Source organism: Trachypithecus francoisi, unplaced genomic scaffold (genome assembly GCF_009764315.1).
Source record: "Trachypithecus francoisi isolate TF-2019V2 unplaced genomic scaffold, Tfra_2.0 Contig00383, whole genome shotgun sequence".
NCBI classification, from domain to species: domain Eukaryota; kingdom Metazoa; phylum Chordata; class Mammalia; order Primates; family Cercopithecidae; genus Trachypithecus; species Trachypithecus francoisi.
The window spans coordinates 54,158-75,674 of record NW_022680606.1 but is presented as its reverse complement, the minus strand read 5'-3'; positions in this window follow the sequence as shown (position 1 = coordinate 75,674).

Sequence of the window (21,517 nt, the reverse complement as noted above, 5' to 3'; positions counted from 1 at the left end):
GAGAACTTCACCTATACTTATGGCATTCACTCTTAGAGCAATGAGTGCCTTCTGGGGAGAGTTAGCTCAACTGACTTCAAGTTTTTGCAGAGGGTCACCACAGTAAAGAAATCTATACCTACTAAGTATACTGGATACTAAGATACTAGTATCTAGTATTACTAAATACTAAGTTTAGATTTCAGTGTGAAAAACTATAAATGTACCTTTTATTGCTGTGTTTAGTGATATAAATTCATCTAAAACATGAGTTAACAAAGTGGGATTTGGAAAGGAAATGTCATTGACCGCTTGAGCTATGTACTTCATGGAATATGTTTTTGTAATAAAGTCCCTAGAAAATGAGGAAACTTATGAAAGAAGCTTTACATATGTATATGCATACATATCTGTTTAAAACTTACATTGAGCTAAGGTTAGAATACTTACTGTAGTCTAAAATGACAAACGGGGATGTGAGAATGTAAGCAAAGTAAAGCAAAGTAAACAGGGACTGTCAGTTCTTAATTTATTAGCAGCACATGCTTACCAGGAACCAGTTATCTAAAAGCCAATCTCCTGAGAACAAACATCATTGAGTCTGAAATTCAAATGTCCCAGAATGGAAAATGATTAGCCCTAGAATTTTAGAGTCTTGTCATTAAATTTGCAAAGTTCAGTTACACCACAGCCCAGCTACTTACCAACTGCCTTATTACTCTTCTCTTTGGGCCTATTTTACACAACTAAAGAATCGGGGAATCAGACTAAATATCCCTAAAGGTCCTCCTAAAGTCACATCCTCTGGTTTCAGACATTTTGAGTATCTAACTTAACATTCTGTCCCTGCAGGTGCTCTTTTTTATAGTATCCTTTTAGAGCTGTAGCCTATCTGCATAGGAGGGACTACAGGCAGTATACTTTTCATTTATACTAGGCTAGACAAAATAAGTAAGTTGTAGAGAATGTGAACTAGATTCCTCATTGTTACAGAAGGAAGTTACAAGTTAGAAAGAGTAAAAAACTAGAAAAAATCCTGTGGTGCCAGATTAGAGTTAAAAATATCAATATATACACAGATAGATATGCAGATAAAATAGACTCACAGAGAGATACTACTTAGATCAATAGATAGATAGATAGATAGACAGATACATATAGGTAGAGATCGATAGACGATGTATATACATGGGTTAGGACACACTATTCCTAGTTCTGTCGCTGAGAGATACATGCATCTCATAAACAATGAGCATAAATCCTGGTTTCTAAATAACATTCTCCAATATAATGATTCAGATCTCTGGAGCAATGGTTGTTTCTAGGACTGGAGCAGTGAAAACATAAGATGATCATGGAACATCCTGATGTGCCAGCAGGCCAGAAAGTGCTCAAAGCACAAGGATGAGACACACGTCATAATCCAAAGTAAAATACAAATAGACATGAGTCCATACTATGCAAATAAATTGTTAATTAAATGAATGAGAAGGAAGAGACTAATCTTTCCCATGGAAGAATTTCAAACAATTTGTGTAGAAAATGTGAGGGCAAAGGAAAATCACCATTAGAACACTACAGTGATAGTTACTGTTGGCAAGATCCAATGAGGAACCATATTAATGGGTGAAACTTGAGGAGGAAACAAGATCTTTACAAGGCCTGTAAGTATCTTTAACTGAATATTTACTAATTACCATGGTTGTTTTAACATACATTCACAAATTTATTGTTATTTCTGCTTTAAGGAAGTGGAGTTTAATTTTCCTCTCCTTAAGTGTGGACTGGATTTAGTGACTCAATTTTAACATATAGAGGGTGGAAGGGAAAAATAATAACCTCGCAGAGGAGGAACCTGGCAGACACAAGCTAAACCAAGTGATTACAGTTCATATCACCAGTGATTCCTTATCCCCATAGGATGTGATTAAAAGGCCACCTCACCTCTGCAACATTCTTCCCTCAAATCCATAATCCTACTCTAGTCAGACAAACATAAAACAAAGGAAATCTACACATATCCAACTGGTTTTCAGCAAAAGTGTCAAGGTCATGCAAAACAGGAAAGACTGAGACACTGTCACAGAGTCAAAGACACTAAGAAATCATGATGACCAAACACAGCACAGTACACTATACTGAATCCCAGAACAAATAATAATAAAGTGGCAAAATCCAAATGAAATGTCTAGTTACAGTATTATACCAATGTTAATTATTTTAGTATTATTAAATATAGTTACATGAGATGTTAACCTCAGGGGAAGTTAAAGGCATATTGAAACCATCTATACTATCTCTGGAAATCTTCTTGAAATCTAAAATTACTTAAAAATAAAAAAAAAATTAAACCAGGGAAGAGGCTAAAGTGGGATGGGTGTGGTGGATCACGCCTGTAATCCCAGCACTTTGGGAGGTGGAGATGGGCAGATCACTTGAACCCAGGAGTTTGAGACCAACTGGGCAACATAGTGAAACCCTGTCTCTACTAAAAATATAAAAATTAGCTGGGTATAGTTGTGGGCACCTATAATCCCCACTACTCAGGAGGCTTAGGCCAGAGAATTCCTTGAATCCAGGAGGCGGAGGTTGCAGTGAGCTGAGATTGCACCACTGCACTTCAACCTGGGTGACAGAAAAATAAAAGAGGCTAAAGCATCAAAAAGGGGAGCAGGTAAGCAGGGCTCTCTTAACTTAATAGTGAGGTCTGAGAAGTTCTGGCACCATTGTCATATGTTCCTAGCAGAACAGAATGCCAGGGGTGGGCCATGTCTGGGGAACAGCCTCAGGATAGAGTAGACAGCAGATAAAATAACTGAGGCCAGACCCCAGAAAGAACAGAAATATATATTTATACAGAGAGAAATATCCATATAAACAAGCTTATACTGCTCTGATGATAAATGTAAGATGAATGACAGGACATTAATTCATAGTTACTCTTACTGTCAGAAAATATAAACACTATTAAAACAAAATGTTTACATAGATCCAAGCTTATATTGTGAAATTAGAACTTCTCATTGTTCTTGAGGTGGAGGTGTGCACAACATTGGTGGTCGCTGCAAGATTGCTCAGGTACAGGATCATTTGGGAACCCTGAGTATGGCCCCCTGAGCCAATATATAACATGATTGGTCAGGCTGGTTCTGCCTTCAAGAACACAGATTCCACTTTAGCTGACAGAAGGTAATGTTGGGAACAGACCCCCCAAAATCTGGCCATAAACTGGCCCCAAAACTGTCCATAAACAAAATCTCTGCAGCACTATGACATGTTCCTGATGGCCATGATGCCCATGCTGGAATATTGTGGATTTACTGGAATGAGGGCAAGGAACACCTGGCCCACCCAGGGCAGAAAACTGCTTAAAGGCGTCCTTAAACTACAAACAATAGTATGAGTGATCAGTGCCTTAAGGAAATGCTCTTGCTGCAGATAACTAGCCAAACCCATCCCTTTATTTTGGCCTATCCCTTTGTTTCCTATAAGGAATACTTTTAGTTAATCAAATATCTATAGAAATAAAGCTTATCACTGGCTTGCTGTTAATAAATATGTGGGTAAATCTCTGTTCAAGGCTGTCAGCTCTGAAGGCTGTGAGATCCCTGATTTCCCACTCCACACCTCTATATTTCTCTGTGTGTGTCTTTAATTCCTCTAGCTCTGCTGGGTTACAGTTTCCCTGACTGAGCTGGTCTTGGCAAATGGTGTCCATTGTGGGGGCTTGAATCCAGGTTGAAGAGTTGCTGGAGCAACTGTTGGAGAATGTGGAACTAACTGGAAGACACCTAAGTACTCTTAAAGCAATCCCTGTAGTGAGCAAGAAGGACAGCTTGGAAGCATCAGGGTAACAATGAGACAAGTGTGGACTCTGGTTCATTCCACCTTGGAACTTTTTCACACTGATGATGAAGAGGAAGGAGAGTATAATGAAGTAACAGAAGAGGTTACAGAGCAGGTTTGTTTGCCAGCTAAAGGGGCAAAGAAGGGAGAGGTTCATCCTTACCCATCTGCACCCCCTCATTATTATTTTGAAGAAAAAGAGTGGCCTGACCCTCCAGATCTTTCTTTTCCAGAGGACATTGGGTGAAAAGTAGTTGTGCCAGTGACTGTTCAAGCAGTGCCTCAAGTGACTCCTCTTAGTTCTATTCAGGCAGGAATTCAGCAAGCTAGATGAGAGGGTGATTTAGAGGCTTGGCAGTTCCCTGTTAGAATACACCCCACCCCCTAGATCAACAGGGAAATATAGCTACATTTGAGCCTTTTCCTTTTAAATTTGGGAAAGCACATTTAGTTCATTATATCAAGCCTGTGATGGTAACGGAGGTAATCTGCACAAATCTACTCTGCTAGCACAGGCAATGGCAGGACTGAGAGTGGATAAAGGAAATACTCCATTTCCTGGAGCTTGTTTTAACTGTGGGAAGCATGGTCATACTAAAAAAGAACACAGAAAAAAATCAGTGAGTCATTACACCAGAGAGGGGGGAAGAAGGAAAACAAACAAACAAACAAAAAACCCCCAAAAACTCTGCTGAGACCGAAATATGTCCAAAATGTAAAAAAGGAAAACATTGGGCTAATCAGTGTCACTCTAAGTTTGATAAAGATGGGAACCCGATCTTGGAAAATGGCATGAGGGGCCCATGCTGGGCCCCATTCCAAACCTTGGCATTTCCAGCTTAGGCCATTCCCTAACTCCTATACAATGTCTGTCCCCCGCCACAGCTGGTAGTGCTGCAGTAGCTTTATGCTGCACAAACGCTGTGAACCTTCTGCCTGGAGAGCCCCTGCAAAAGGTCCCAACAGAAGTCTGTGGACCCTTGCCAGTGGGGATGATAGGATTACTTCTAGGCAGGTCTAGTTTAAATTTAAAAGGGGTACAAATACATACAGAAGTCATTGACTCAGGTTACAATGGAGAAATTCAAACTGTTATATCTACTTCTGTTCTCTGGAAAGCAGAGCCGGGAGAGTGTGTAGCACAGCTCCTGATTGTGCCATATGCGGGAATGGGGAAAAGTGAAATTAAATGAACAGGAGGATTTGAAAGCACAAATAAACAAGGCAAAGCAGCTTATTGGGTGAATCAAACTTCTGATAAATGCCCTACCTGTGAAATAACTATTCAGGGAAAGAAACTTAAAGGTTTGGTAGATACAGCAGTGGATATTTCAATCATTTCTTGACAGCACTGGCCATCCACGTGGTCAATTCAACTCACTCAATTTAACATAGTTGGAGTTGGTAAAGCAGCTGAAGTATATCAAAGTAGTTATATTTTGCATTGGGAAGGGCCCAATGGACAACCTGGGACTATTCAAACAATTATAACTTCTGTACCTATAAATGTATGGGGAGAAGAGTTATTACAACAATGGGGAACACAAGTTCTAATTCTAGAACAATTATATGGCCCTCAAAATCAACATATGATGCATAAAATGGGGTATGTCCCTGGTATGGGACTAGAAAAAATTTTCCAAAGTTTTGAAAGAATCGCTTCAAGCAGAAAAAGTTCATGCCAAAGATTAGGGTATCATTTTTGATGGCAGTCATTGTTAAGCCTCCAAACCCTTTACCTTTAAAATGTTTAACAGATAAGCCAATTGAGTAGAACAATGTCCACTAAGCAAAGAGAAACTGGAGACTAGAGAAATTAGTTACTGAGCAATTAGAAAATGGGCACATAGCTCCAACATTTTCCACATGGAATTCTCCAGTTTTCGTAATTAAGAAAAAATCAGGTAAAAGGAGAATGTTAACTGACTTAAGAGCCATCAGTTCAGTTATACAACCTATGGTGGTATTACAGCCAGGATTGCCTTCTCCTGCTGTAATTCCAAAAAACTGGCCTTTAATATTCATAGATTTAAAAGACTGTTTCTTTACCATCCCTTAGCAGAGCAAGACTGTGAACGGTTTACATTTATAATTCCTGTGGTAAACAACCTGCAGCCTGCTAAGCATTTTCATTTTTTCACAGATGGGTCTAGTAATGGTAAAGCTTCTTATTCTGGATCAGAATAAGTTTTCCAGACGCCCTATACTTCAGCTCAAAACAAAAAGCAGAGCTTGTAGCTGTAATTGAGATATTGACTGCTTTTGATATGCCTATTAATGTGATTTCTGATTCTTCATATGTGGTTCATTCCACACAGTTAATTGAAAATGCTTAGTTGTGATTTCATGCAGATGAACAACTGATGACTTTATTTACCCAACTGTAAATAGCAGTTAGGAGTAGAATGTGCCCCTTTTACATCACTCACATTAGGGCTCATACACCTCTTCCAGGACCTTTGACTGAAGGGAATCAAATGACTGATCGCCTAGTTGCTAATGCAATATCTAATGCTAGACACTTTCACAATTTAACCCATGTTAATGCTTCTGGTCTCAAAAGCAGAAACAGCATTACCTGGAAAGAAGCTAAAGGTATTATCCAGCGATGCCCAACTTGCCAAATGGTACATTCCTCATCTTTTACAGGGGGAGTTAATCCTCAAGGATTGGAACCTAATTCTCTTTGGCAAATGGATGTCACACATGTTCCCTCATTTGGGAGACAAGCTTATGTACATGTATGTGTGGACACCTTTTCTCAATTTGTCTGGGCTACACGCCAATCAAGAGAGTCTTCTGCCTGTTTTAAATATCACCTTTTGCAGTGTTTTGCAGTGATGGGCATTCCAACTTCTATTAAAAGAGATAATGCCCCAGGCTATACTAGCCAAATTCTAGCTACATTTTTCTCTGTGTGGAATATTAAACACATTACTGGTATCCAATACAATTTCCAAGGACAAGCCATACTGAAAAGAATGCATCTAACCCTAAAAGAGCAGTTGCAAAAGCAGAAAGGGGGAAATAGAGAATATGGAAAAACACAGATGCAGCTGAATCTAGCATTATTAACTTTAAATTTTTCGAGCCTGCCCAATGGCCAGATGTTATCAGCAGCTGAATAGCATCTACAGGAACCAGCTGCAAAGACAGAAGCAGAACAACAGATTTGGTAGAGACATCTGATAATAAAAAATCGGGAAATAGGTAAAATAATAATTTGGAGTAGAGGTTATGCTTTTGTTTCTCCAGGCCAAAATCTACAGCCGATTTGGATACCATCAAGCCACCTGAAACCTTATCATGAGCAGATGCTGAGGAAGAGATTCTGGGAGGATCCCGAGGACTCCTCTAGTTGCACCCATGTCAATACTGATGAGCACACCCATCAAACACAGTCATCCACCTGGGGACAGATCAAGAAGCTATCACATGGCAGAAGTAAACCTGAGGAAAGTGGGACAACCAGTCACAATGAGTAATTTAATGGTAGCTGTGATAGCAGTTATAACCACTGCCATGAGTATCCCTTAAATAAGAGCTGACACAGGGAAAAATTATACTTATTGGGCACATTTATCAAACTTGGTTGGCAATAATGTCTAGATGTAATCACTCTATGATGCAGTTACACATGCTTTCTGATCTCTGTATTTACCATAATAAATCTGCTCCTATAGTTGAGGCATACCACACTCAAAAACTTATTTGTAAACAAAATTGAACCTGATCAGAAAAAATGAACATACTTGTTCAGGAAGACTGCATTGCAAACCAGGTAGAGGTGCTGCACAATGATTCCTATGGGATCATTATTAATTGGTCACCTAAGGGGATGTTTAGCTTGAATTGCACCTCTCAGTCTGCATGCCACAGCCACACTATGTTCAGATGATCTGAACAAAATGGTCAAATGGCAGAAATGATAAGAAATACAGCAAAATTTCCTCTTATCTGGAACCATGGTGGTATAGTGGCACCTCAACCTCAAGTAATATGGCTCATTGTAGGAGCTAAACATAAGGATTTGTGGAAACTATTAATAGCTCTTAATAAGATCAAAATTTGGAACAGAATAAAGCATCTAAAAAGACACTCTACAAACTTGTCTTTGAACATTGCAAAATTAAAGGACAAATATTTAAAGCATCCCAGGCACACCTGACCTTAATGCCAAGAACTGGAGTGCTTAAAGGAGCTGCAGACAGATTAGCCACTAGTAGCCCATTAAAATGGTTAAAAACACTTGGAAGCTCTGTGATTTCAATGACAATTGTGCTTTTAATCTGTGTTTTTAGTCTGCAGATGTGGATCCTGACTCCTATGAGAAGTAGCTCAATGTGACAAAGCTGCCTTTGCTTTTATCAATTTGCAAATCAAAGAAGGGGGACATGTTGGGAACAGTTCCCCTCCCCAAATCTGGCCATAAACTGGCCCCAAAACTGGCCATAAACAAAATCTCTGAAGCACTGTGACATGTTCGTGATGGCCATGATACCCATGCTGGTAGGTTTTGTTTTTACCAGAATGAGGGCAAGGAACACCTGGCTCACCCAGGGCAGAAAACCGCTTAAAGGCATTCTTAAGCCACAAACAACAGCATGAGTGATCTGTGCCTTAAGGACATGCTCCTGCTGCAGATAACTAGCCAAACTGATCCCTTTATTTTGGCCTATCCCTTTGTTTCCCATATGGAATACTTTTAGTTTATCTATAATTTATAAAAATAATGCTTATCACTGGCTTATTGTTAATAAAGATGCAGGTAAATCTCTGTTCAAGGCTCTCAACTCTGAAGGCTGTGAGACCCCTGATTTCCCACTCCACACCTGTATATTTCTGTGTATGTGTCTTTAATTCCTCTAGTGCTGCTGAGTTAGGGTCTCCCCAACTGAAGCTGTTCTCAGCAAGGTAATTTTTTAAAAATTACATTTTGGTTTATCTATACTGTTTTAGAATGTATGGGTTTCTCTAGATCCTCTGTTACTTCAGGTGTGACATTTTATACATGTCACTTGTTGCAGCCTACTGTTGTCCACATTCTGCCATGTGATGTGGAGAATCCTCACCTCCATGTAGACCCTTCTCCTCAATTTGCAACATAATTTACATGCATGAAGAACTATATCAGACCATGGAGTAATTTTTGCTTCAATCATCAAACACAGTTTAGAAAAACTCAAGAAGGCTAACCTATCGTATTTACCCATGATTGTATTATTTCTATTTTTCTTCATTCCTGATGTTTCCTTCTTTTATCATTTTGTATCTGAATTAAGAACTCCTTTAGTGACATCTTTAAAAAGGTTGCTGTGTCCTTCCTTGAGTCCCAGGTACCCCTGGCAGCCCTCAGTGTGAATCTGGGATATATAGGGTGGGCACCAGCTGTAGGAGGTCTTGAAATTGTGGCAGGGGTTCTGCATTTGACCTGAGATAAGGTACCAGCACTTCTGAAACCAGACAGAATTGGAGGGAAGCCGTATTTCAAGGTGATTATCTGTATTTATGAGGATTAATCTTTTGGATAATCTGGAAGACCTGGGGGACTCACTGGAAAGATATGGTAATAATTTCAATAAATATTTAAGGGCTAAACAAAGTTGAGGCTGTTAGGACCAGGGAGAAGCAGCTGCATGCTACATATTGAGATCATCTAAAGACAGGAAATTGATGTTCTATATGAGGTTGATTTTGAAGAGTAAGGAGGCATATCTGGTCCCCACTCTCATCTCTGGAAAGAACTGCACCAGACCCAACCCACCCTAATTACCTGTTCTCTCCTGATTGTGAAGTCTATGAAAAGAAATGCACAGGTCATTTTCAGAAAACGAAGACACGGTGTTAGTAGCAAAATCTTACTGTGGGTTGAATGAGCATTTATGAGCTGTCAGGAAGGAGCCCTTCATTGCTCTGTTGTCCAGTCAAGAATGGGAGACACTAAGAGCTTGGCCAGGGCTTCGACTTAAGCTCCATGAATAACCTTGTCCTATGCTCCTGGATGTGCAGTTCACCATCTGCAAAGTGTGGCCAGTTTGCCTGATGTGAGGAATCACACGCACTGTGAGCTGCCCCTTACAGCAAGAAGTCCACAAATAGGACCTTTCCCTGGCCACAGTAAGTGAGGTCAGCTGGGTTCTGGAGCTGCCCAAGCCTGGCTGCACACTCCAGGGATGGGAGTTTTAGTGCCCTGGAGGGAGCCTCTACCTGTGACTGCTTTAGGGCTGCCATGAGAACCATGGTCTACATGGCACCTGTGAGCAGTGATGGGGGAAAGAGGAAACATCACTGGGCTGGAGAGGTCAACAGGGATATGGAAGTGTCTTTTATTTCAATTAAGTTTTCTAGTCATCAAACCTCTTTGAGGTATAGAATCAGCTCTCAAGTTGTCAAAGTGTTTTGATCACAGTATTCAAGGATTTATTTTTGAACTGAGATTTACATTACTATGTATTTGCAGTAATGTTTTTGTTAAAAGTTGTAATGCATTTAGCCAGAACTCAGTGTCTGTGAGAAAGAAAAGATACTAGAACTTCTTACTACCTTCTATGATATAAAATATAAAATTATATAATGTAACCATTGACTTTCCTGTTTTAAAAAATCACATAACCAAAAAAAGTATAGTCTGTATATTTTTGTTTTAATCAGTATATACTCATCCATGGGTACATTAATTTCTCTCACATAATACAATTATAAAATATGTATTTTGGAATAATGTGATGCAAAGATTCATGATGTAATATAGTATAAATTAATTCTTTTTTATTATAGTTGTCTAATGCTGTGTCAGCTTCTCAACAAGAGGTCAAGCCCTAAAGGACCTAATGATTACAAATGGCTTGAGTGTTCAGCACAGCCCACATGGGTGGCACCCCTGGACAACTGAATGTCCGCTGACTTACTTTCTGAAATATTTCTGCACATCAATTTACCTATGTCTGCTTGGATGAAGTTGAAAAAATTCAATAATCTCATAATAGAATTTTAAATTCTTTAATGTTCCCAGCAGTGAACCCAATGCAATGGATGTGGTTTAAACCACCCCCCATGGTTTAAACCAAGTCTTGTATGCAGCGCCACCCAACTGCATACAAGACTTAAGAATCAGAGGTAAGAAGGTGGCTGGAAGTCATCCAGATTCTACAACATATGTAGTGTTGAGTCAGTTCAGCTCTAAAACAATGCATTTGGTAAAATGATGGATTTATACAGGAATTTTCCAAATGGGAGGTGTGGAAAATAGCATATGGAGATTTGACAGCAGATATGTGGAAAGTTAAAAAGAAAGGCAGAAATGCAAATCACTTCTCACTCCACACCTAGGGCGGTTTTGAGCAGCTTGGATGTTAAACATACAGGAGACAAATTCAGCAGCCTTATTGACTTTCCCACACTGCCCATTTTCCAAAACAAAAAGAACAACAATAAAAGCATATCCAGGGGAAAAAAGAATCAGAATGCCACAAATTTTACAGAAGCTATGGAAATAGTTCTGGCTCACACTGCCTGTGACTATTATAATAAAATCAGTCACTAATATAATTTGAAATTTAGGAAGGAAACAAACTGTCTTGTTAGGGTATCTAGCTCACTGCACCTACTAAGGGAGGCTATGAGTGCTCCAAGAGTAATTTGAATTCCACGTGTGTCATTTCCCTTTAAACATTTTCTTGCCAGGCATTTTATACTTTAAAATTTGTGTGGGAAACTTCTAACAATGGACCTGTTATTATTTTTTCACATTATCTCTACATTTTTATTATTATTTTTATACATTTCAATGTATAAAATGTATTTCAAAAATGAAATACATTTCATTATTATCTTTACATTCTCACTAGGGATCTTTTCTATCACATGAATGGAGTATAAAGAAACTTCTGGAGTACTAGATCAGGCTTTCAAATTTGTCAGTCAGGCACCATCTTCACCCTTTGGTTCATGGGTCACTGCACAATGTAAAACAATGGATGTGCCTATGCAGTTCATATTGGCTGGGGTCTCAGTCACTGTGGCAGATTTACTGTGGTAAAAACGAATACTCGAAATGTTCCTTAAGAAATAAGAAAGGATCAGCTGAGTGAGAATATATCTATAAAACTATTTTACTCAAGAGGAGACTGAAGACTGTGAGTGGAGTGATCAATGGCTCATGACTGTAATCCCAGCATTTTGGAGGCTGAGGTGGGCAGATCACCTGAAGTCAGGAGCTCAAGACCAGCCTGGTCAACTATGGTGAAAGCCTGTCTCTACTAAAAGTACAAAAATTAGCTGGGCATGGTGGTGGGCACCTCTAATCCCAGATACTGGGGAGGCTGAGGAAGGAGAATCATTAGAACCTGGGAAGCAGAATTTGAAGTGAGCCAAGATCATACCATTGCACTCCAGCCTGGGTGATCAAGCGAGATCTGTCAAGAAAGAAAGAAAGAATGAAAGAATGAAAGAAGGAAAGAATGAAAGAAAGAAAGAAAGAAAGAAAGAAAGAAAGAAACAACATAGACTGTGAGATACTTTTCTTTCATTGAAATCACTGGCATAATTTGAACAACCCAAGCAGGGAGATGCCAGAGCCAGGCACATTTCCCTAAGACTTCACAACAGGTGTTTTATTTATTTATTTATTTATTTATTTATTTGAGACAGAATTTTGCTCTTGTTGCCCAGGCTGGAGTGCGATGGCACAATCTCTATTCACAACCTTAGCTTCCCAAAGTGCTGGGATTACAGGCAAGACCACCATGCCCAACCCACAACAGGTGTTTTAGTAGTTCATGAGGATATTGATAAACAGCTAGATTGGACTTAGGGATAAATTAATTAAGCATTTGCCAAGACCAGCTCAGTCAGGGAGACCATAACCCAGTGGTGCTAGAGGAATTAAAGACACACACACAGAAATATAGAAGTGTGAAGGGGGAAATCAAGGGCCTCACAGCCTTCAGAGCTGACAGCCCCAAACAGAGATTTACCCATGTATTTATTAAGAGCAAACCAGTCATTAGCATTGTTTCTATCGATATTAAATTAACTAAAAGTATCCCTTATGGGAAACGAAGGGATGGGCCGAATTAAAGGAATAGGTTGGGCTAGTTAACTTCAGCAGGAGCATGTCCTTAACGTACAGATCGCTCATGCTATTGTTTGTGGATTAAGAATGTCTTTAAGTGGTTTTCCGACCTGGGTGGGCCAAGTGTTCTTTGCCCTCATTCCCGTAAACCCACAACTTTTCAGCTTGGGCTTTAGGGCCATTATGAACATGTTACAGTGCTGCAGAAATTTTGTTTATGGCCAGTTTTGGGGCCAGTATATGGCTGGATTTTGGGGGGCCTGCTCCCAACCTGTCCCCCTTCTCTGATTTGCAAATCAATAAAAACAAGGGCAGCTTTGTCATGGTGAACTACATCTCGCAGGAGTCAGGATCCACATCTGCAGACTATACAAACAACACAGATTAAAAGCACAATCATCATTGAAATCACAGAGCTTCCAAGTGCTTTCATCCATTTTAATGGGTTACTAGCTGCTAATTTGTCTGCAGCTCCTTTAAGCACTCCATTTCCTGGCATTAAGCTCAGGTGTACCTGGGATGCTTTAAATATTTGTTCTTTAATTTTGCAGTGTCCAAAGACAAGTTTGTGTCTTTCTAGATGCTTTTTTTATTCTTTCCCAAATTTCGATCTTATTAAGAGCTATTAGTAGTTTCCAGAAATCCTTATGTTTAGTTCCTAGAGCGGACCATACCATTTGAGTTTGAGGTGCCACTATACTGCCATGGTTCCAGATAATAGGAACTTTTGCCATACTTCTTATCATTTCTACAATCTGACCATTTTGTTCAGATCATGTGAACATAGTGTGGCTGTGGCACGCAGACTGAGAGGTGCAACTCAAGCTAAACATCGCCTTGGGGACCAATTGATAATGATCCCATAGGAATTGTTGTGCAGCACTTCTGCTTGGTCTGCAATGCAATCTTCCTAAACAAGTACGTTCATTATTTCTAGCCAGGTTCTATTTTGTTTACAAATAGTTTTTTGATTGTGGTATGCCTCAATTATAGGAGATTTATTATGGTAAATACTGAGATCAGAAAGCATGTGTAACTGTGTCAGCATGATTGCATCCAGGAATTATTGCCTACCAAGATTTATAAATATGCCCAATAAGTATAACTGTTCTCTGTGTCAGCCCTTATTGAAGGAATACTCACAGCAGTGGTGGTAACCATTATCACAGCTACCATTAAATTACTCATTGTGACTTGTTGTCCCTCTTTCCTCAGATTTTCTTCTGCCATCTGTGACAGCTTCTTGATCTGTCCCCAGGTGGGTGGCTGTGTTCGAAGGGTGTTGCTTGTGACAGTTGGGGTCCACCTCAGCATCAGCCTCAACATGGCTGCAACCAGGGAGGTCCTTGGGATCCTCCTGGAATCTCTTCCTTGGTATCTGGCCCATGATAAGTTTTCAGGTGGCTTGATGATATCCAAATTGGCTGATGATTTTGGCCTGGAGAAACACCAGCGTTAGTAACCTCTACCCCAAGTTATTTTACCTATTTCCCAAATTTTTGTTATCAGATCTCTCCACTAAATCATTTGTTCTGCTTCTATCTTTGCAGCTGGTTTTTGTAGATGCTGTTCAGCTGCTGATAACATCTGGCCATTGGGCAGGCTCAAAAAATTTAAAGTTAATAATGCTAGGTTCAGTTGCATCTATGGGGTTCCATATTGTCTGTTTCCCCTTTTCTGCTTTTGCAGCTGCTGTTTTAGGGAGAGATTCATTCTTTCGACTATGGGATGTCCTTGAGAATTGCATGGGATACTAGTAATGTGTTTAATATTCCACATAGAGAAAAATGTAGCTAGAGCTTGGCTAGTATAGCCTGGGGCATTATCTGTTTTAATAGAAGCTGGAAGGCCCATCACCACAAAAGATGATATTTAACACAGACAGAACACTCTCCTGATTGGCATGTAGCCCAGAAGAAGGGAGAAAAGATGTGCACACATACATGTACATAAGCTAGTCTCCCAAAAGAGGGAACATGTGTGACATCTATTTGTTAAAGAGAGTTAGATTCCAGTCCTCGAGGATTAACTCCTCCTGTAAAAGATGAGGAATGTACCATTTGGTAAGTTGGGCATCACTGGATAATACCTTTAGATTTTTTCCAGGTAATGCTGTATCTGCATTTGAGACCAGAGGCATTAACATGGGTTAAATTGTGAAAGTGTCTAGCATTAGATATTGCAGTAGCAACTAGGCAATCAGCTATTCGATTCCCTTTGGTCAAATGTCCTGAAAGGTGTGTATGAGCCTTTATGTGTGTGATGTACACAGAGTGCATTCTAACTGCTGTTTGCAATTGGCTACATAAAGTAATCAGTTGTTCATCTGTATGAAATCATAACTGAGCATTTTCAATTAACTGTGTGGACTGAACCATGTATGAAGAATCAGAAATCACATTAATAGGCATATCAAAAGCAGTCAATACCTCAATTACAGCTATGAGTTCTGCTTTTAGTTTTGAGCTGAAGTATAGGGTGTCTGAAAAGCTTTACCTTTTGATCCACAATAAGAAGCTTTTCCATTACTAGACTCATCTGTAAAAACATTCTCAGCACCTTTAATTTGTTTAAATTCAGTTATTTTGGGGAGAATCCAATTAGTTAATTTCAAAAACTGAAACAGTTTCATTTTAGGCAAATTATTATCGAGAATACCACAAAGCCCGCTAAATGGGCTTGCCAAGTAAGACTATTTATAAAAGTTTGCTGTATTTGTGCCTTCGTGAGAGGAGCAATAATTTTTCCAGGATCATATCCATGTAATTTAATAATCCAAGTTCTCCCAATCCCTATCATAGTAGCGATTTGATCCAAATAAGGAGTTAGAGTCCGTGAATTAATATGTGGAAGAAAAAGCCTCTCTACTAAGTCCTGTTCTTGGACAATAACACCAGTAGGTGAATGCTGAATTGAAAAAATTAGCAAATCTAGAGTCTTCTCTGGATCTATTCAATTTATTTGAACTTTATGGACTTGCTTCTCAATCAGTTGTAACTCTGCCTCAGCCTCCTTTGTTAATTGCCGAGGGCTAGTGAGACTAGGATTTCCTCTAAGGATACAAAATGGATTACTCATGGCATAGGTAGGAACGCCTAGAGCAGGTTGTGTCCAATTAATGTCCCCTAGTAATTTTTGAAAGTCACTCAATATTTTCAATTAATGCCTACATATGGTTACTTTCTGGGGCACAATGGTAGTGTCACTTACTAAGGTCCCCAAGTAGGAGTAAGGAGTAGTAGTCTGAATTTTGTCAGGAGCTATAATTTAACCAGCACAAGAAATTGAATTTTGCAAGTGATCATAACATTGGAGTAATATTTCTTGAAAGGGGCAGCACAAAGTATATCATCCGTATAGTGAATAATGTAACACTGAAAATTTTTAACGAGTAGGTTCACTTGCTTGCTCCATATACATCTGGCAAATTGTGGGACTGTTTAACATGCCCTGTGGCAACACTTTCCAATGGTAATGCTTAGCAGGCTACAGATCGTTTACTGCAGGAATTGTGAATGCAAACCATTCACAGTCTTGCTCAGCTAAAGGGATAGTAAAGAAACAGTCTTTTAAATCTATGACTATTAAAGGCCAAGTTTTTGGAATTACAGCAGGATAAGGCAATCCTGGCTATAATGCTCCCATAGATTGTATAACTGAATTAATGGCTCGTAAGCCAGTTAACATTCTCCATTTACCTTATTTTTTCTTAATTATGAAAACTGGTGAATTCCAAGGGGAAAATGTTGGAGCTATGTGCCCATTTTCTAATTGTTCAGTAACTAATTTCTCTAAAGCCTCCAGTTTCTCTTTACTTAGTGGCCACTGTTTTATCCAAATTGCTTTATCTGTTAACCATTTTAAAGTTATAGGTTCTGGAGGCTTAACAATGGCTGCCATCAAAAATGATATCCTAATCTTTGGTGGGAATTTTTAAACCTTGCAAATTTTCTAGTCCCAAATCAGGGACATACCCCATTTCATGCATCATATGTTGACTTTGCTGGCTATATAATTGTTCTGGAATTAGAGCTTGTGATACTAATTGTAATAAATATCTTCCCCATAAATTTATAGGTAAGGAAGTTATAATTGGTTGAATAGTCGCAGGTTGTCCATCGGGTCCTTCAGGCCCTTACAATGCAAAATACAACTACTTTGGTATACTTCAGAGGCTTTATCAACTCCATCTATGTTAAATTGAGTGGGTTGAATTGGCCATGCAGATGGCCAGTGCTGTAGAGAAATGATTGAATGTCTGCTCCTGTATCTACCAAACCTTTAAAATCAATTTCCTGAATAGTTATTTCACAGGTAGGGCATTTATCACTAATTTGATTTACCCAATAATCTGCTTTGCCTTGTTTATCTGTGCTTCCAAATCCTCCTGTTCATTTAATATCACTTTTTCCCATTCTCACATATGGCACAATCAGGAGCTGTGCTATGCGCTCTACTGACTCTGCTTTCCAGGGAACAGAAGTAGATATAACAATTTGAATTTCCCCATTTTAATCTGAATCAATGACTCCTGTATGTATTTGTACCCCTTTTAAACCTACACTAGGCTTTCCTAAAAGTAATCCTATTGCCCCCCATGCAAGGGTCCATAGACTCCTGTTGGGACCCTTTGCGGGAGTTTCCTAGGCAGAAGGCTGACAGCTTTTTTTTCAGCATAAATCTACTGCAGCACTACAAGCTGTGGTGGGGGACAGACATTGTACAGGGGTGAGGGAATGGCCTGAGTTGGAAATGCCCCAGTTTAGAACAGGGCCTGGGATGGCCCCTCATGGCATTTCCTGAAAATGGTTTCCCATCTTTATCAAACTTAGAGTCACATTGATTAGCCCAATGTTTTCCTTTTTTATGTTTTGGATATATTTCAGATTCAGCAGTTTTCTCTTTTCCCCTATCTGGTGGCCTGGATTGCTGATTTTTTCTACATTCTTTTTTAGTATGACTATGCTTCCCACAGTTAAAACAAGCTCCAGGAAATGGAGTATTTCCTTTATCCACTCTCAGTCCTGCCCTTACCTGTGCCAACAAAGTAACTTTATGCAGATTACCTCCAATACCATTACAGGCCTTGATATAATCAACTAAATGTGCTTTCCCTCTGATAGGTCACAGAGCAGCCTGGAAATTCGGATTAGCATTGCCAAAAGCTAATAACTGCAACACTATAATCCTGAACAGCGAAATCTGCAACCATCTTTTTAAGAGACTCCTGTAAATGAGCTATAAAATCAACATATGGTTCTCTTGGTCCCTGTTTTATAGCACTAAAGGAAGGGTATTGTTCTCCACCTGTAGTGATTTTTTCCCAAGTTCTAACACACACTCCGCTAAGCTGTTCTAGGACATCATCCTGCATGACCACTTGTGCATCTAAACCAGCCCAGTCGCCAACCCCCAAAAGTTGGTCTGCAGTTATATTAATTTGAGGTTGAGCCTGGGCATTGTGAGCAGCCTGAATGTAAGCTTCATTTGCCCACCAAGTTTTAAATTGTAACAACTGAGCAGGAGTTAGATAAGCTCGAGTAAGAGTGTCCCAGTCAGTAGGGATCATCTGACTGGAAACAGCAACATTTTTTAACAGATCCATTACAAAAGGAGAACCTGGTCAATACTGATTTATAGCTTGTTTAAATTCTCTGAGTAATTTAAAAGGAAAAGGCTCAAATGTAGCTATGTTTCCCTGTTGATCTGGGGGGTGTATTCTAACAGGGAACTGCCAAGCCTCTAAATCGCCCTGTCGTCTAGCTTGCTGAATTCCTGCCTGAATAGAACTAAAAGTGGTCACTCGAGGCACTGCTCAAACAGTCACTGGTTCAACTACTTTTTGCCCAGTGTCCTCCAGAGAAGAAAGATCTGGAGGGCCATTTTCTTCAAAATAATAATGAGGGGGTGCAGAAGGGTAGGGATGAACCTCTCCTTCCCTTGCCACTTTGGCTATAGCTGGTAAATAAACGTGCTCTGTAACCTCTTTTGTTACTTCATTATACTCTCATTCCTCCTAATCTTCAGTGTGAAAAAGTTCCAAGGTGAAACGAACCAGACCCCAAACTTGTCCCATGGTTACCCTGATCCTTCCAAGCTCCCCTTCTTACTCACCACAGGGATTTCTTTAAGAGTAGTCAGGTGTCCTCCAGCTAGTTTTCCCTTCCAAACGTCACTCCGGTGACCCTTCAACCTGCATCCGAGCCCCCATGATGGATGCCACTTGCTGAGACCACCTCAGTCAGGGAGACCATAACCCAGTGGCACTGGAGGAATTAAAGACACACACACAGAAATACAGAACTGTGAAGTAGGAAATCAGGGGTCTCACAGCCTTCAGAGCTGAGAGCCCAGAACAGAGATTTACCCACGTATTTATTAACAGCAAACCAGTCATTAGCATTGTTTCTACAGATATTAAATTAAAAGTATCCTTTATGGGAAATGAAGGGAGGGGCTGAATTAAAGGAATAGTTTGGGCTAGTTAACTGCGGCAGGAGCATGTCCTTAAGGAACAGATTGCTCATGCTATTGTTTGTGGCTTAAGAATGCCTTTAAGCAATTTTCTGACCTGGGTGGGCCAGGTGTTCCTTGCCCTCATTCCTGTAAACCCACAACCTTCCAGCTTGGGCATTAGGGCCATTATGAATATGTTACAGTGCTGCAGAGATTTTGTTTATGGCCAGTTTTGGGGCCAGTTTATTGCCAGATTTTGGGGGTCTGTTCCCAAGAGCACTCATATTTTATTGGTGAAAAGACAGACCCCAAGAGACAATGAAAAAGGTACGTGGTTTCTACTGTAGGGTTGATCCTGGAACAATCTGGGTCTGAACTGTGCAGGTCCATTTACAGAGGATTTTAAAAAATAAATGCAGTAGGTCCGTATAGGCAGTTTCCACATTTGAAACCAAACACAGCAGGAAAATACAGTATTGGCCAGGTTCCTACCCACAGGCTCCACAAGGCTGATTTCAGGACCTGAGCATGCATGGATTTGTGCCAAGACCAGCTCGGTTGTGGAGAGCCCAACCCAGCAGTGCTAGAGGAATGAATACAAACACAGAGAAATAAAGTACGAAGTGGGAATCAGAGGGCTAACACCCTTCAGAGCTGAGAGTCACAAACAGAGTTTGACCCACATGTTTGTTGACAGCAAACCAGTGATAAGGATTGCTTCTATAGGTTATGGATTAGCTAAAAGTATTCCTTACCAAAAACAAAGCATTCTTAGTGAGGAGCAGAGAGAGTCTCTGGCCGATTATCTGCAGCAAAAACATGTTGTTAAGGCACAGGCCTCTCATGCTATTGTTTGTGGTTTGAGCAGTTTTCCTCCCCAGGTGGGCCAGGTGTTCCTTACCCTGCTCCAGTAAACCAAAAACTTCTAGTAGTTTGTGTCATAGCCATCACTAGCACGTCACATTGCTGCAGAAATCCTGTTATGGCCAATTTCTTTAAGCCTGTTTATGACAGGCTTAGGGCGTGTTCCCAGCATGTCCCTCTTTCTGTTTTTGCAAAGTGATAAAAGCAAAGGCAGCTTTGTCATGGTGGTCTACTTCTCACAGGTTTCAGGATCTGCATCTGCAGACTACACAAAGACAAACAACACAGATTAAAGGCACAGTCATCATTGAAATCACAGAGCCTCCAAGTGTCTTGATCCATTTTAACAGGTTAATAGTTGCTAATACAGCTGCAGCTCCTTCAAGCACTTCAGTTCCTGGCATTAACGTCAGATGTGCCTGAGAGGCTTGAAATACATGTTCCTTCAGTTTTGCAATATCCAAAGATATATTTCCAGGATGACCCTTTAAATGTCTCTTAACTATTTCCCACTCATGCTCTGTTTCATTATACAGGTGAAGAGTAATACAAAACTCAGAAGTATTCCAATCACATTGTAACTGCATTCTATATTTTAAACTAACTACACAATCTTCCAACCATAAGATAGTTTGTCCGAGATCATTAGTCTGATTAGCTAATTTCTGGTCTATATTAGATTGGGAATTCCACAGCAAAGTAGAATTTTTCTGCCAATTATTTACATACTCTGCTGTTTGTACTGTGTTGGCAAAGCAACTCCAGCTACCACGGCAGTAGCTGTGACAGCAATCAATCCCGTAATGATTAAAATTAAAGTAGAAATGAAACACTGAGAGTGCCTCAAAATCTTTTGAAGAATTTCAGTAATAATATGCACAGGAGGAGAGGCTTTTCAAGGATGGGAAATCTTTACAGGTATCCATACTCCTTCTTGGGCTCTTACTGCTAAGATAGAAGGATCAGCATTATACAAGGAAGAATTCACACAAGAAAACAATCTACATTTTTGACAAGTTACATGATGATTAGGGAGATCAAAATTTAAATCACTCACTACAAGCAGAAGGGGAGGACAGACACAACTCTGTATCCAGACTGAATCATTGTGAGCCAATTCTAACATGAAATTAGGATTATATTGGGTTGGCTTAGTATATTTGCCTTCCCAAATCTTTATCTTTTTCAGTGCCATTAATATTTTCCACAACACTTTATGTTTAGCTCCTACAGCAGGTCACATCATTTGGGGTTGAGGTGCCACTCTACCACATGTCCAAATAATAGGGACTTTTGCTG